This window comes from Microtus oregoni, unplaced genomic scaffold, assembly GCF_018167655.1.
Source record: "Microtus oregoni isolate MIOR12 unplaced genomic scaffold, Mior012 000031F_ref0000149, whole genome shotgun sequence".
Taxonomy (NCBI): domain Eukaryota; kingdom Metazoa; phylum Chordata; class Mammalia; order Rodentia; family Cricetidae; genus Microtus; species Microtus oregoni.
Window position 1 is genome coordinate 4,556,310 of NW_024543090.1, and position 14,617 is coordinate 4,570,926.

Here is a 14,617-nt window from a genome sequence, read left to right on the forward strand (position 1 = left end):
GCCTGCCTGTATGTGTTTACTCCCTTAGAACTGAAGTTATACAAACAGTTACAAGCTGCCATGTGGGTGCTGGGAACCAAACCTAGGTCCTTGGGAGAGCAGCCAGTACAGATATCAAGCAAGAATTATAGTTAAAATATTTAGTCCATATACATTTGACAAATTAAGGAAAATACTCCATAATTGATTCTATTTTTTAGTCTAAAGTTTTATACCTAATTTATCTTTGATCATAACTAAGGAAATCTGTTGCAGTTTATAATAAAATAGTCCTAGACTAGCCCAGAATGGAGTGTAATAAAGTTTTATTTATTTAGTGGTAAACTAAAAAAAAAAAAAGCAGTGATCAGCAGTCCTCTGCATGAGCAGGGAACTGGAACTGAATCCAGCTATCAAAAAGCCTGTGAATGATTTATGTCTGCATTTATAGTATAAGAAACTACACCCAAAGTAGGTCAGTATCTTAAAGGCCATTGGCTGAAGGAGTTCTCACAGCACCACCCCCTTTTGTCTAAATAAGAGAGTTCTAAACCTAACACAAAACTACACACAATAAGAACAAATATCAAACATATATAAAAATTAGAATTATAAGCAGCATGAACAACATCAAGCAAGAAACATATTCTAAATGTTTCAATAGCTATCCTATCCTAAGGAATCTAAATCTTGTATTAGAAATGGCTTGGCTAAGTCATGACAGGAAAGTAATTACGACTATCTAGTCTTCAACCTCATCGAAGACCTGAGAAGGAAGATAATATTACTTGAATAGATAGGAAGTGTAATCAAGCAACTTCCAAAATGTATAATAAATGACAGAGACAACTTGCTACCTGGGAAATCACCCAAAGTCTCATTTGCAATGTTGGAGCAACCAACTTTGGCTAAGGCCTAGAGTAACTGACAGACCATTTTCAGTGGCAGGAAAATTTTAAAAAACTGTTTTACCCTGCTTGTCCAGTCTGGACACTGTGCATTTTGTCAGTGGTTGAGGCAGGGGCAGTTCTATCCACAAAGTCCAGTTTTGACAAGAAGAAAACAAGCTCCAACATTCTCTCAGGAATAGATTGGTGCTGCCAGGAGCAACCATGTCTCATGTCAACAAAATCCTAAGTTATTTAAATGCCATATTCTACAGTTCTTTGAAGTGGTTGAAGATTACCTATCTATGTGGATATAATCTCTATGTATCTAAAGAACCTGATGAACTTTAAGTATGACAAACATGGATGACTATTGACCTATAATACTAAATTCTGTATAGCTTAAAGACTAGGACTTCATATTAGAATGAATATTAAACCATCTTCAAATGACTGTACAGCAAATGAGGACAATAAACTCAAAATGTGAGCAATGTATAAGTATCTTGATCAGAGGTAGAAATGTATAGTGCAATATGATAAATATATCCTAAAACTATACCAATATACAGATTGTCTTAAACAGAGGTGGAAACATGCATGCATACAATATGACAAAATAACTTTACATAGGTGTACAAATATTGTAAACAGAAATAAAAGCCTATTCAATATAACAAAATTTGAATTTTTACCAATATACAAGACTCTATACCAATGTAAACTGTCTATAAATAATAGCTCACAAGTATTCACTCTATTACTATTATTTTTAGTGTGAGTAAGCTCACACTAATCTACCTATTATCCCATCCAATATCCCTTTTTTTCAAAGAAGATCCCTGAGCCTACATAATTTCCACCCCACTTTTCAACCCTATGCCAGTTATAATAAACCCCTAACTGATGTCCTTAACCATGAGGACAAACTTTGTTGGGAAAGGGGATGTTGTCTTCCAGAATTACTTCCAGCTGTCATGTAATGATGTTCTTCCTATGGGATCCTGTAAAACTAAGTTTCAAGATTACTGTCTGGTATAATTGCAAATAGTCTATGAGTAATTGATAGGGTTTTTCTGAACTTCTTATTTGGAGTTCTGACCAGAACGTTGTAAGAAGGTGCACCATTTCAGCTAACCAAGTTGGAACCATCTTAAGCAACTGGTACCCAAAAGTGATCTTAAAGTAGTACTATCAGGATTATGACATCATATCAACCAAGTCGAGTCATTGTTGTGGGACCCCATCTTCTTCCTGGAAACTTCCAAGATTACTGCAAGAAAATTTATTGTTCATTGTTGAAAACTTAAACATTATTCATATAGACATATATTCAATGAAAGGTATGATAGAGACAGAAGTAGGTATGGAGAAAAATAATTTTTTTTCTAAATTCTTTTTGTCTGATACCAGATGGCTCCTGACATGAGACAGAAACTCTGAATTTTTCTTTTAACAACATTCTTGCATTTAGAGAAGCATAGACATTGTCCAACTCCAAAGTTAGCTTTGATTTTTAAGTGAGTCACAACTAATATTATACTGCAAGATATATATATATATTTCATGTAATGAAATTTTACCCTGAAGATGACCTGTCCTCATATGTCAGATTTCTCTTTGCTTGGTGATCCTTTCTGGATAGTTATCTTTTCTTCTTTAGGTATCTAAATGTCCTAGGTCTCTTGACTTTTTGAAGATGAGTATTTTCCTGCAAAGTCAAGAGCAGAACCCTGCTCCAACACTTATGAGGCTTTCTTGTTTTGTTTTTGTTTTTGTTTGTCGAGACAGGGTTTCTCTGTAGCTTTGGTGCCTGTCCTGGAACTGGCTCTTATAGACCAGGTTGGTCTCAAACTCCCAGAGATCCGCCTGCCTCTGCCTCCCGAGTGCTGAGATTAAAGGCGTGCGCCACCACCGCCCGGTTTATGAGGCTTTCTTATCATCTGTATGATTGTCTCCTCTGTGGATGAGCTGTCATTTATCTGTCTCAAGAGGTTTTTCTTTTCCAGACTGAATTTTTATTAATTTTGACAGTATCCATAGCTTTTCTTCTCCTGTGGAAACAAGAGAGAAAACCCTTCCCCAATGTGGCACATCTGGTTTCCATTCTGAGGTCGATGCATTCTTGAATACATTAGCTGATTTAATTCTGAAGTTTTTTCTATTATCCAATGTCTGTCAGTTGCTGTTGTTCCTTTCTCATTAGCAGTAAGAAAATTCAAGGTTAATAAAACATTATACAGTCATTTCTGGGGGTATTTCTCATCCCTTTCTGTTTGTTTAACATATCCTTTATAGTTAGATTTGATCTTTCTATAACTGCCTGACCTTAGGATTGTTTGGTATACCTGTAATATGCTTTATATTACAGTAAGGAAAAAATTGTTTCATTTTCTTAAAGTCATATGCTGGACCATTGTCTGTCTTTATTTGTGCAGGTATACCCATGATGGCCATAACTTCTAGTAAATGTGTGATTACTGAATCAGCCTTTTCTGAACTCAAAGCAGTTGCCCATTGAAAACCTAAACAAGTGTCAATGGTGTGGTGATTTAATTTTTCAAATTTTATGAAGTGGAAAACATCCATCTGAAAGATTTTATTCCTTTGAGTGCCCTTCTGCTACTTCCTGCAGGTAGTGGTGTTTGATTATATAAAGAACAAGTAGGATATTTCCTTATAATTTCCTTAACTTGTTGCCATGTAATAGAAAACGCTTTTTTTTTAGACAAGATCTCCTGAGTAAATTGGAAGCATGGGGACCTTGGGAGAGGGTTGAAGGAGAGGGGAAAGGAGGGGAGGGGAGCAGAGAAAAATGTAGAGTTCAATAAAAAAAAATCAATAAAAAATAATTAAAAAAAGAAAACTCTTTTTTTTTTTTTTGGTAACCAAAATGGGAACTTTTATTTACACAAAGGCCAGAGTGGGTGTGGGCAGAGGGGACTGGAAAACAGTGATGCCAGAAACGAGGGAGATGGTATTTAAATGCTCAGATGGGAAGCGGAAAGGCAATAGTGGGGCTGGCCTAAGGATTGCCAACTCAGGGTCCTCACCCTCAGCAGACACCCAATAAAAATAAGCCCAGACAGTGAGAATGGGATGAGGACCATCAGAGGCACCTGCTCCGAGGGTGGAATAGCCAGCAGAGAATGGCATGGATGAGGGTTAATCAGTACTCTGGGAAGAAAGGAAACCCTGTTCCCCCAGGAGTGGTGGCTCTTCAATACTTGCTCTGTTGGCCTCATCTTTACTCTAGTGCTCTCTCTCCCCAACCCCTCCCTCATTGAACTTGTCTTCAGGACCTCTGGGTTCCAGACAAGGTCCTGAGAAATCTAGCCTCCTGGGCTGGGGCTGGGGTGCATGTCCACTCAGAGGGGACCCCAGGATGCTAATAGACTCTGTCCTGGCTGGTTGCTCAAGGCCCCTTGATGGACCCAGGCTCTGTGAGATGTGCAGAGGTATAGGCTGAAGCCTCCAGGCAGGTGGCAGGCTCACAGAAACCAGGCAGCCCCACTGTGCCTGGCCGGCCGGGTCAACCAGCCTCTCCTGGAGCCCCGGGGGATCCTTGGTCTCCATCCTTGCCATTGATTGCCTGACCAGGCTGGCCAGGAAGACCTGGGATCCCTGGGGGTCCGGGCATCTCGGGGTGCTCACGTCCCATTTCTCCTTGGTTACCTTTCTCTTCACGCTTTCCCTTGGGCCCAGTGTTGCCAATCTACTCACAGCTCCCACGATGCCAGGAATGCCTCGGGGACCAGGATGCCCATGGGGTCCCTGTTTGCCTGGATATCCAGGGGGCCCAAGGAGGTCCTGGAGGACTCACCATTCTGGCTGCACCCAGGGCTTCCCACTTGGCACTCACAGCCACCTCTGCCAGTTGCTCTTGAGTCATCTTCAGTACTACGTCCACGATATGCTGGTCACTGGCAATTCTGCCCACTACTCCTTGCCTCCCAGGTTGTCCCGGCACACCTCGATCTCCCACTGGTCCTTAGGGTCTGGGAAGCCTGGGATATCCCTGCACTCCTGGGGCACCTGCATCCCTGCTGGGGCCAGGGTATTCTGGTTCTCCACGAACTCCTTGCTGTCTCTTGGGTCCCTGCTCTCCCGACTGGCCCTTCTCCCCCTTCTTCCCCCCTGGGAGGCCGGCCACCCCCGGGTCACCCACTCCACCTTGGGGCTCTGTTTTCCCTGGGGAATCCTTATCTCCTTTGATGCCTGGCAAGCCTTGGGGTCCTGGAATTCCTGGGGGCCCTGCTCTCCCTTGGGGCCCTGTCGTCCTTGAAGGCCTGGCTGCCCTGCAGGTCCCCTCTCACCCTGATTACCCTTATGTCCCATTATGCTCTGTGGACCGATTTCCCATCGAGACCCTGGCTTCCCTTCTTTCCCAGGAGGACTGGAGAATCCAGGGAATCCCTGCTTGCCTGGTTCACCCTTATCTCCAGGGCCTCCTTTTGTTCCAGGCTGACCCGGCACACCTGCTAGGCCCTGGTGGCCTGGGCTTCCTGGCCGTCCCATCTGTCCTGCACTGCCCTTTATATAAAGCCAGGTATGCCCGGGTCTCGTCCTTGCCGTCAGTGCCTGGGGGACCAGTTGTTCCCTTTGGGTCTGTTATCCCCTGGGGCCCTCGGGCACCTTGGCTCCCCACATCCCCCTTCTCACCAGTTCGGCCTGGTGGCCCCCTTGGACCTTCTTCACCCAGTGACCCAGCAGCTCTGATGTAGTTTACCATGCCTTTATATCCACAAGGACCCATCTCTCCCTTAGGTCCTGCCATACCTGGGTAGCCCCTGATGCCCTGGGGACCCGGTGGTCCAGGGATGCCTTGAATTCCAGAGGCATCCACATCTGCCTTGGATGAAGAGCAAGGAAGAGCTGTCAGACTGGCAGGCCAATGCAATACAAGCAGACACTAGCAACCTTTCCAGCATAGACAGCCAGGCGGGACAATTCAAAAGCTCTTTTTTTATTTTTTTAAAGTTTTGCTATTGACATGTTTTTTATAAAATTCTGAGGCCTTCAACACATCTCCAATCAGTAATTGGTCAATTTCTGCATTACATTGTGCTAGAGGACCTGACAGACCCCTATGGGATTGGGTGTTATGTATATGGGACAAAGTCTATTCCTGATTATAACTTGAACCTGAATAAATATTGAAGTGAATTCTGTAACATCTGGTATAAACTCAGTTGTTTCAATATGCAAAACAACTCTTTCTGCATATTGCTTATCAGTAACTATATTGAGAGGTTCTTTAATATCCCTTAGTACCACAAGAATAGCATATAATTTGACTTTTGGATAGAAATATAAGGGCTTTGTTCCACTTTAATTAAATCTTCTGATTTGTAACCTGCCTTTTCTGATTTATTTGCATCAGTATAGAATGTACCGGCTTCAGTTATTGGTGTGCCACATACAATGTGGGGAACGATCCAAGTAACTCTCTTTATAAGGTTAATTTTATGATTTTTGAGGATAATTGTTATTAACCTCTCCTAAAAAATTAGCACTAGTTCTTTGCGAGGGTTAATTGTCTTCCCATAATTTTTAAATTTCATCAGTAGTGAAAGTCACTATAATCTCTGCTGGGTCTATTCCTGCCTGTTGATGAAGTCTCAATTTTCCTTTTATAATTAATTCAGAGAACTTTTCCACATAAGTTTTTAATTTTTTACTCAGTTTATATGGTAAAAAGATCCATTCTAAGACAATGTCTTCCCTCTGCATTAGAATTCTAGTAGGGGAAGTTTTTGAGGGTAATATGACGAGAATGCAGTTAAGATTTGTTCATATGTGCCCCCCCTGTAATTTCTCTTCAATCAAAGTCAATTCTTTCTCAGCTACAACTATTTATTCCCTGGGATTATTTAAGTCTTTGTCATCATCTAAGGTTTTGTTTAAATGAATCATTAGATCAGGTGTTATTCCAGAAGTGTCTGGAATAGATTGGAAGTGTCTCCTAGCAATCTTTGAAAGTCATTAAGAGTATGCAATTGATCTCTCCTAATTTGAACTTTTTGTGTTCTAATTTTCTGTAAACCTATTTTATAACCTAGGTAATTGATAGATTCTCATCTTTGTATTTTTTTCAGGAGCAATTTGTAATCCCCATTTAGGTAAAACTTTATTTCTTCAAACATTCTTCTGAGGTATCTACATTTGAGTCAGATAGCAAAATGCCATCAATGTAATAGTAAACTATAGATTTAGGAAATTGTTTACGTATTATTTCCAATGGCTGACTTACCAAATATTGGTGAAGGGTGGGGCTATTTAGCATTCTCTTTGGGAGTACCCTCCATTGGTATCTCTTAGTAGATTGAGAATTATTGTAAGTAGATACTGTGAAGGCAATTTTTTCCTCTCTTTTTCTTGTAAAGGCATAGTGAAAAAACAATCTTTTAAATCAATAACTATAAGAGGCCATCCTTTAGGTAATAGGGAAGACAAAGGAATTCCAGATTGTAGATGGCTCATTGGTTGAATGACTTTCTCCACACTCTTAGATTTGTCACCGTTTTCCAGTTTCCAGATTTCTTTTTAACAACAAATACAAGAGAATTCCAAGGGCTGGTTGATTCTTCAATCTGGTGAGCATCTAGTTGCTCCTGTACCAGCTGTTCTAAAGCCTGCAGTTTCCCTTTGTTAAAGGCCATTGTTTCACCCATATTGGTTCCTTTGAAGAGGAGCATTGGTACCTCTGAAGGTTTGCAATTGTAACTATATTATAGCTATCTATTCTTCCGCTCCATCAAAGACCATAGAAGGATATATTATATTACCTAAGTAAATAGGAAGTGCATTGTAAGAAACTTCTTTTTCTGTCTATATTCTTTTTCCTCTCTCTCCCAAGCCTATGTACATTTTTTAAACACACTATGACCCATTCAGAGACTTGTGTCTGTCTAAATCTGTCTTTTCTGACCAGAAGTGCTTCTTAAAATGCTAAGCAGTGTGGCTAGGACTGTTGTAGGAGAGCTGCTTGTTTGTTCCTGGCTGCTTAGCCCCAAAATAACCGCACAGAAACTGTATTAATTAAATCACTGCTTGGTTTATTAGCTCTAGCTTCTTATGGGCTAGCTCTTATATCTTAATTTAACCCATTTCTATTATTTTATATTCTACCATGAGGCTTGTGTCCTACTGGCAAGGTTCCAACTGGTGGCTTGCATCTTTCTCCTCTGGCGGCTCCATGGCTTCTTGCTAACTCCACCTTTTTTTCTCCCAACAGTTTAGTTTTCCCTGCCTAGCTCTACTCTACCTTATCACAGGCTAAAGAAGTTTCTTTATTCATTAACCAATAAAAGCAACACATACACAGAAATGTTTCCCACACCATAGGACTAACTAAGGCTGCTTTGTTTTTTGACCCCGCCCAGTCCAACATAGCGGAGGTCCATTCACTACCAGCTCTGTGAACCATGCTCACTGCCCCAGCTCCAGGGATGCAGAAAGTCTATGTCACCATTAAGCAACTTGTAACATGCTGTTCACAAACCCCATTTAAGTGCAGGACCTCCCAAAAGAGCCAGAGTTCATGCTGCCAGCATGAGCCAGGAAGCCTTCCCTTAAAAAAGTCATGGAGTTTTTGCCACTAAAGCTGAGTCATGAGATCTTTTAAAGGAGCCATGCCTCTGTTTGCTGCCAGCAAACAGAGCTTATCTGAAAATATGCTGCTACCAAGAAGCTGTGCTTAGTTCTGTTCTTTTGTGTCTAGAATTCCTTCCCAAGCTCTTTCAGGTTTAATGTGGATGTAGTTGACCTACATTGACATGCCATTCTGTAGACAGAGGCCGCTCGTTGGTTTCTTGGCTACTCAGACCTGAATAATCCCACAACAACTATATTAATTACAACACTGCTTGGTCTGTTTGCTCAGGTTTCTTATTAACTAACTCTTCAATCTTAAATTAACCCATTTATATTAATCTGTGAATCACCATGAGGCTGTGGCCTACCAGTAATGTTGTGGGGTGTCTGTCTTTTTTGGCAGTTAGATGGCATCTTCCCCCCCTTTAAAAAATTTTTTTTTGGAGACAGGATCTCTCATTGATCTGGGTCTCTGGATTAGGTAGAAGGGCTGCCCACCAGCTCCAGGGTTGGAGATTGCAAAGGTAGGCAACAAAACTGCCTTTTCAATGGAGGGTTCTGGGGACTGGACTCAACTTTCCATGTTTGTGCAGTAAATGCTTTACAAACTGAGCCATCCCCAATGCTCCTCAAAAGAATGTAAGAGAGCTTAATTAAGGGACTGTGGTATAGCTGAATCTTTGTTGCTTTCTAGATTCATTTGCTGAAATGCAACCCTTTGTTAAGAGGTGGACACTTGGGGAGGGGATTAAGTCATGAAAGTGGGCTCTTTTAATAGGGTTAGTGCCCTTATATGAGATCTCAGGGTTGGAAAAATGACTCTGGGTAGCAGCTTTTGCCACACAGCTGGATGACCCAAGTTTGATCCTTGGAACCCATTAAGGAAGAGAACTGATTTCTAAAAGTTGTCTTTTGACCACTACATACTCCCTGTGGCAATGCACACCCATATTCCTATTCTCTCTCACCCCTCTCATAAATAAATAACAAAAACAAAACCAGAAAAGCAATCCCCAAAAACTTCCTCACCTCTTTTTCATGTGAGGACACAATGAAAAGAGTCAGTCAGCAATCCCTCATGAAATAGGTAATGTGCCATGATCTTGACCATGGACTTTCCTGTCTCCACAAGTATGTCTGTTGTGTAGGAGATACTCCAAGTGCTGTGCTTTTTTATAGCCCCAGTGAACAAGGACACAGTGTTTAGAAAGGTGTAGACTGCTTGTGGGAATCTCCACTAGTTCCTCCAAATCCAAGGCCTCTCAGGTATGAAGGGGAGATGTGGCAACAGAGAGGATTGTGTGCAGAGGGGCCCATGGCAGAAGGTGTGGCCCTTATCTAGGGCCACAGGCAGTCCTATCACAGTAACCCTGCAGGGAGACCAGGGTGAGAGAAGAATGGAGCTGGGATGTTTCAGTGCAAATACTGACAGTCTCTGGAGTTGCCTGGATTCTTTCCCCCACAACTTTCCCTTGTCCGCAGAGGACAGGGCTGACAGTATTCTGCTGTTACACACCTGTGCACCCCATGACATGAGATCATGTGATTGCTTCTTGGTGACAAGATAGAATGGAAGAGGCTGTTTCTCCAAAGAAGATGTCTGGCAGATGAAAGCGTTGTGGTAGAAGTAACTCCCTTGGTCAGGGCAGGTGTAGACAAGAGTCAACTGTGGGCATAGACAAACAAACAAAAAAAGAGTCAACTGTGGGCATAGGAGTAGAAAACCTCAAAGTAGACTCAGGACACCCTGTAATGATCTGTCCTGTCCCTTTAAGAGACAAGCCACGCACTCCCTCCCCCATATGCCAAGGCAAGTTGATCTTCAGCTTCCAGCCTGAGTCTCTTCCTTTTCTGTCTCTCCCCTAAGAGGCAGCTTCTGCCTTGCTCCATTCTCTCCCCACTTCTCCCCTTCCCCCTTCTGTCTCTCCTCTCTCTCTCTCTCTCTCTCTCTCTCTGTCCCTTTCAGCTCTTCCCCCTTTCCCTTCCATAACCCACTAAATAAATATCCTACCTCACTTTGCTTGGTGTGCCTATCCATTCTCTGTCTCTCACCCACTGCCTGGCTCCCTGCCTGGTACAAGCCACCTTCGGAGACCTACGGCGTGGTCTCACGGTGTGCCCATCTATCTGTCTCTCCTTCTGGAACTGGCTGTCCCATCAAGGTCTCTCACCCACCATGGGGCTTCCTGCCTGGGACTCGTGGCCCACTGCAGCCATTCGGGGAACTGTGCCATACAGACCTGGGACTGGCTGCTCTCAGGACCTGCCCTAGCTTGGGGACTGGCGGTGTGGTCTCATGGCCTGCTGCCCACTGCAGCCACTAGGGGCTGGGGATCCTGCAGCATTTTTATTTAATCCATTATACACCCCAAGACCAAGTTCTCAGTACAGAGAAGATTTATCTGCTCCAGAGGGAGAAAGACAGGAGGTAGAGGAAGAGGGAGAAGGGGAAGAAGGGACAAGGGAGAGTGGGAAGGGGGGTGGACAAAGAACTGCCTCTAGATAGAGAGGAGACAGATATGGCCCATAGGAAAATAGCAGTTTATAAAGGTACAAGGGGGACCCCTGTGTTGGGATGAGGTATTTAATTTTAATTGGGCATATTCATTAGGTGGTCCAAAGGGGGCTTTTGATTGCTGAACTGCAATACTTTGATAGCTGGACCTGGGTAGTCAGCCTCAGAAGGAGAGATTGGACAAATAAGGGAATGGAACTTGGAGACTAGCTTTAGGAATGCAATGTAATGGTTTTTAGCAAGACAGAGGGAATGGGGGAGAAGGGCAAGGCCTGCCAGAGCCATATTTGCTATGCTGGAGCTGGTCAGAGAGAGTCTTTTCAGGCTTTCAATACCAAGTCTGCCTAAGTACTGCGAGGCTCTTTCTAATAACATTAACAACTCCCCCCAAACAATTTACAATTGAGCTATACTTAAAACTAATGTAACACAGGGGGCTGGAGAGACAGCTCAGTGGTTAAGAGTATTTGCGGCTCTTGCAGAGGACCCAGGCTCAGTTTCTAACATCAGTTTCAACCATCTGTAACTGCAATTCCAGGGGGTCTGATGCCCTCTTCTGACCTCTTTGGGCATAGCAGGCACTTGATGCACACATATAGATGCAATCACTCACAGATATGCATAAAATAAATAAATCTTAAAAATCAACAATATACGTTGACAATTCTGCACTTCCTAATTATTTTGCTATTATCTATGCTCTTGAGATAATCTCCTGTTGTGTCTGTAGGGTGGAAATACTGCTTAATTGCATCTCTTCCTAATGATGCCCAGTGAGACTGTTTACACTGTGGAAACGGGCATATGTGCCAATGCAGGGCTGTCTTCTTCTTCCCCGAAGAGAAGGTGGCTAAACACTTACTAGCCTATACCCAGCTAAGTGGGGAATAAAAACACAGCCTATCTGCAGTTGAGCTACAGGGACAGCTGCTTGGGGCAATCAAGGTCGAGCTGTAGCTAGCTGCTTCCTCCAGCTTTATTTGTCCCCTCAGTTCTGGAGAAGGCATGAAGGAAGCAGCTGGTCCTGCCCACAGGGAAGGCAGCCTGACCTGGGCCAACCCAGCTATAGACACAAGGAGCAGAAGGACAGCACAGGGCTACTGAATTCTGCTGTGACCAACCTCGTGAGGCGGGTGGAGGGATGTCCTGGAACCTGACCAGATTAACAAATTCTGCTTTAGGGAAAGCAAGGTCAAGGGTGAGGCAGAGGCAGGAACCTGTACACAGAGGCCAAAGGCCTTTGTCTTCCAAAAGTGACGGTTCTGAACAAGACAGAAGATGAAACCCACTAGGACATGAAGCTGACTACTTACACGGTCATGGCAACAGAGTCCTCCAGTGTAAGGGGAATCTCTCATCGCCTTATTATCCTAGCCATTTGTGTGCTCCCCTGGTGGCAATGGAATCAGGAAGATGCAGCACCCGTGAGACCTGGCTACTGGGAATGGTGTGTGTGTGTGTGTGTGTGTGTGTGTGTGTGTGTGTGTGTGAGAGAGAGAGAGAGAGAGAGAGAGAGAGAGAGAGAGAGAGAGAGACTGATTTAAGTTTTTAATTCCACTGCTCCACTGCAGGTGAACATGCTGTCGGATCTTAGGGCACTTTGACCTTTTCCCTTCAGGGATATCACAAAGCAGATGCGTTACCTTGGCAATGTTACCTAACCTCTCTGAGCCTGCTTCCTCATCTGTCACAGAGTCACTGGCCAGACAGAGCTGGGGCATCCTGTATGATGAAAGCCGTGAAACTGCCCCACATTGAGGCATCCACCTCTGGGCTCTCTAGCCCTTGTAGGACGTGGCCCTCAGTGTTGAGTTGCTAGAACAGGCAGTGTTGAGTCTAAGAGCTCTGAGTTTGTGGGATGCTGAGACATAGGGAGGAAGAAACAATGACTTTACCTTCACAAATGGGGACAAGGAGCCCGGTGTAGCTGGGAGGCAGCTGGGGGAAGAAATTCTTTCCTAACACATCCAACAGACAGGGCCCAGGGCTCTCCCTCTCTGTAGGTGGCTTCTCAAAGATAGCATTGTTGCTTGTTGGCCAGTCCTTTCGTCCATCCATTCCGGGTGTCAGCACATCCAAGGTGATATGGCCACATCACCTGGAGGGAGCATGATTATGTAAGAATCTGGAAAATCCATGGCATGAAGCTGCACAATCACCTGTCCTCCGTGCGGTTAGGAAATTGCTTCCTTAAATAGCAGTATGGGTGACAGCATAGGTCTTTGGTAACAAGGTGTAGAAAAAAACCTGAAAAAACTTACAAGGGAGTGTTTGGAACACATAGGGAATGGAACGAAGAACCGTCACCGTAAAACTCAGCTCCATAGCCATTCGTTTCTTTCTTTCTTTCCTTCTTTCTTTTTCTTTTTTTCCTTCTCTCTCTCTCTCTCTCTCTCTTTCTTTCTTTCTTTCTTTCTTTCTTCTCTCTCTTTCCTTCTTTCTTTATTAAATAAAATTTTCCACTTATTTTACATACTGACCACAGTTTCCCTCCCTCCTCACCTCTCATTTCCCTCCCCCTCCTCCCATCTACCCACCTCCTCCATTTCCATTCAGAAAGGGGCAGGCCTCTCACCCTCTTTGACTGGACTCCCAGACCTCCACCTAGTGCTTGGCTGTGGATCTCTACATCTGCTTCCTTTAGTTACTGATGATAATCAGGGCCAGTTCAGGCATCCTCTCTGCTATTGCTAGGAGTCTTAGCTGAGGTTATCCTTATGGATTCCTGAGAGTTTTCCTGGTACCAGGTTTCTTCCTAACCCCCAAATGCCCCTCTCATCAAGATATCTCTTTCATTACTCCCCCCCATCCCATTCCCCAACCTGCCCAACCTGATCCCTCATGTTCCCCTCTGCCCCCAGTTTACCCAGGAGATCCCGTCTATTTCCCCTCCCAGGGAAATCCACGAGTCCCTCTTTGGGCCCTCCTTGTTACCTAACCTCTCTGGCACTGTGAATTGTAGCCTGGCTGTCCCTTACTTTACAGCTACTATCCACTTATAAGTGAGTACATACCATATTTATCTTCCTGGGTCTGGGTTACTTCATTCAGGATGATTTTTTTTTTTCTAGTTCGTCTGAAAATTTCATGATGTCTTTTTTTGTTTGTTTTTGTTTTTCCCCACTGAGTAATACGTTATTGTGTAAATGTACCACATTTTCTTTATCCATTCTTTGGTTGAGGGACATCTAGGTTGTTCCAGGTTCTGGCTATCATGAATAATGCTGCTATGAGCACAGTTGATCAAGTGTCCTTGTGGTATGGGTCTGCATCCTTTGGGTATAACTGGGTCTTGAGGTAGATTGATTTCCAATTTTCTGAGATGTCAGGAGCATTTATCACAAGCTATTGTGAGCTGTGATGTAACTACAGCTTATAGCAACTGAGAATTCAGATGCCAACCCACCAGAGAAATTATTCTTAGATGAAGGAACCCAGGTAGGCAGGGCTGCAGGGCCACCGACTCAGAAAACCGTTGCTTTCCTCTGTGATTTCTCTTGAGCAATAACATTTGTGATATCTTCCCATTACCATGCATTTTCATGTAATGTGCATATGTAACCTCATGACTACATCTCAATCTTACAGGCACATTTATCTGTGGAGGGTCAGGAAGATGTCTTTCATTTAGCTATATAAT

General features: G+C 43.5%; 1 pseudogene; it reads right to left on the bottom strand.

Moving 5' to 3' along the window:
- Positions 1-4,281: 4,281 nt before the first annotated feature.
- Positions 4,282-12,698, bottom strand: LOC121465475 (annotated as a pseudogene).
- Positions 12,699-14,617: the final 1,919 nt, after the last annotated feature.